This window comes from Pinus tabuliformis, chromosome 4_2 (genome assembly GCF_031772625.1).
Source record: "Pinus tabuliformis cultivar Carrire ecotype Pingquan chromosome 4_2, CPIR1, whole genome shotgun sequence".
Classification (NCBI taxonomy): domain Eukaryota; kingdom Viridiplantae; phylum Streptophyta; class Pinopsida; order Pinales; family Pinaceae; genus Pinus; species Pinus tabuliformis.
The window spans coordinates 1,003,519,813-1,003,523,219 of NC_142304.1; the positions used below are offsets into that span (position 1 = coordinate 1,003,519,813).

At 40.8% G+C, this 3,407-nt stretch overlaps 1 non-coding gene across 1 annotated transcript; it reads left to right on the forward strand.

Annotated features, from left to right (window-relative positions):
- Positions 1–725: 725 nt before the first annotated feature.
- On the forward strand, positions 726–799 carry TRNAM-CAU (transfer RNA methionine (anticodon CAU)). The gene has a single exon. It is a non-coding gene; the product is annotated as a tRNA-Met (tRNA).
- Positions 800–3,407: the final 2,608 nt, after the last annotated feature.

A 3,407-nucleotide genomic window follows, 5' to 3' on the forward strand; every position in this document is an offset into this window, starting at 1 on the left:
CTTTAGCTAATTTAGTTCGATGGAGAGACAAGCCAGTAGCCCTTTCCATTGTTCAAGCACGATTAGTTGGATTAGCTCACTTTTCCGTAGGTTATATATTCACTTATGCAGCTTTTTTAATTGCCTCTACATCAGGTAAATTTGGTTAATTCTTCTTCATCAATTTCTCTGTGGGGTATTGTCATTGATACAATGACAATACCCCACAGAGAAAAAGTAATCAACATAATATTACTCCATCTAAAATCTGATCTATATTTTGATTCCTGGTAGGTAATAGTACCAACTGAACTATTATGGCGAGAAAGAGTCTCATTCAGAGAGAGAAGAAGAGACAAGCACTGGAACGGAAATATCATTTAATTTGTCAATCTTTGGAGGAAAAAAGCAAAGTGTCATCATTGGATGACAAATGGGAAATTCATAGAAAATTGCAATCTTCACCACGTAATAGTGCACCTACACGTCTCCATCGACGTTGTTCTTCGACTGGAAGACCTAGAGCCAACTATCGAGACTTTGGATTGTCCAGACACATACTCCGTGAGATGGCCCATGCATGTTTATTGCCCGGGATAAAAAAATCGAGTTGGTAGGAAAAGAAAAAAGTAATTGAAGTTTCTTGTGATAATGGGATATAGTACCCCTATCCCTATATAGGGATAGGGGTACTATATCCCATTATTGTTTTGTGTACCCATTCTGATTATGATATAAATCAATGGTGCGGAGTAGAGTAGTCTGGTAGCTCGCAAGGCTCATAACCTTGAGGTCACGGGTTCAAATCCTGTCTCCGCCAGACCAGAACATACGAAGTATTTTGGTCCGGAAAGGATTGCTCTCTCAATTATCAATTTATAATTGAATTATAAGTGAGGAAAAGAAACGATCAATACATGAACTATTCTTTTTTCATATTCCATGTGAAGGGCGGGTAGCGGGGATCGAACCTGCATCTTCTCCTTGGCAAAGAGAAATTTTACCATTCAACCATACCCGCATTTCAATTATATGAATATCTATATATTCATATAATTGAAATGGAAAATACATATATGTTCAATCCCATTCGTAAGTAGACGCCATTTTTGAATGGTCCAATTATTAATTCAATTACGGATATGGAAAACCCCTCCTCCTTGGGCCTGAAGTAAAAGGCCCTTCAGAAAAGCTATAAAGCCCTCCGGGAGGAGGGGGAGGGAGTGTGAACCTAAAACATCTAGAACATATCTAAGATATGAAAGAATTAAGGATACCTACAAAAAGGACTGATTCGATCCATAATGATACACCCGAAAATACAACATTTTTGCTACTTGACCAACCATCGGGAGAGGCAAGTGCAACAGGTACACCAATCACTAGTAAAAATGAAATAGCAATTAATGCAAACACAGCCGATTGGAAAGCAATAGTCATGGTTGTGATCTTACAAGCTCCCAACAGATTGAATAGACTATACCATCCGATCCCCAATTTTCAATTCTGATCAAATGCACTATGGAAAGGATTTGACCATAAATTGATCGAGCTTTCAAACTTTTTCAATTTGATATTTGAGTGTGAGAGGAGAGGGAAATTCGTTTCTTTTTTTTCCATTCCAGATGATGAAAAATCATCATATGTCACAGGTATAGTTGGTATCGACCCAACTTTATGCTTATAGTTAGGGATTATACGAAGGGGTAGAATAGAAGTTGTCCCCGGGAGAGATGGCCGAGTGGTTAATGGCTCCGGTCTTGAAAACCGGTATAGATAAAAAACTATCGAGGGTTCGAATCCATCTCTCTCCTTTTGTTTTTCAACAATTGCATTTACCGGTCCAATAAAAAAAAAAGAGAATAACTCGGCTGTATATAGCCGAGCTACAAGGATCCAGTTGGAAAAAGAGTATTTGAAAAGACTCCTATCCCACCGATATGGGAGATAGATGTAACGAAATTGAATCGATTTTTCTTCCATCTGGTTTGATCTATTGTTTCAGTTAAGAGGAGTCATGGAAAGGACAGGTTCGAAATCACGATCAATCCCTTTCTCAAATCCTGCTGCAGCTGCACGAGCCCTTCCCGCATGCCACAAATGACCTACGAAGAAGAAAAATCCTAGAACGAAATGGGAGGTGGATAACCAACTTCGGGGAGAGACATAATTCACCGCATTGATTTCGGTAGCTATACCACCCACAGAATTTAAAGAACCTAAAGGAGCATGAGTCATATATTCTGCTGAACGTCGTTCCTGCCAAGGATGTATGTCTTTTCTCAACTTGCTCAGATCCAAACCATTAGGGCCCCTTAGGGGTTCCAACCAAGGAGCACGGAGATCCCAAAAACGCATCGTTTCCCCTCCAAAGATAATTTCTCCAGTCGGAGAACGCATAAGGTATTTACCTAAACCAGTAGGTCCTTGGGCAGACCCCACACTAGCTCCAAGACGTTGGTCTCTAACTAAAAAAGTAAACGCTTGAGCTTGAGAGGCTTCTGGGCCGGTGGGCCCATAAAATTCACTGGGATAAACGGTATTGTTGAACCAAACAAAACAACAAGCAATAAAACCAAAGAGGGATAGAGCCGCTAAACTATAGGACAAATAAGCTTCTCCGGACCATACGAATGCACGGCGAGCCCATGCAAAAGGTTTGGTTAAGATATGCCAGATACCACCGAAGATACAAATGGAACCTAACCATACATGTCCTCCAATTACATCTTCTAGATTGTCCACGCTAACGATCCATCCTTCTCCTCCGAAAGGAGATTTCAGTAAATAACCAAATATAGCACTTGGGTTAAGTGTCGGGTTCGTAATTTTTCTTACATCTCCACCGCCGGGAGCCCAAGTATCATATACACCTCCAAAATACAAAGCTTTTAGCACTGGAAGAAAAGCACCAACACCTAGCAAGATTAGGTGAATACCCAAAATTGTGGTCATTTTGTTTCTATCTTTCCATACATAGCCAAAGAATGGAAAATATTCTTCTAAAGTTTCGGGTCCTATGAGTGCATGATAAATACCACCAAAACCTAAAACCGCAGAAGAAATTAAGTGAAGTACCCCAGATACAAAATATGGAAAAGTGTCCACGATTTCCCCACCAGGATCGACTCCCCATCCTAGAGTAGCTAGATGGGGAAGCAGAATCAATCCTTGTTCATACATAGGATTTTCCGGTACGAAATGAGCCACTTCGAATAGGTTCATTGCTCCGGCCCAGAATACAATTAATCTGGCATGAGCCACGTGAGCCCCAAGCAATTTACCCGACAAATTGATAAGTCGGGCATTACCGGCCCACCAAGCGAAACCAGTGGTTTCTTGATCACGACCAGCTAAAGCTATAGTTCCATTAAAGAGCGTTTCCACGGGGTAGGACCTCCTCAGGGAATATAAGGTTTTCATGAGGC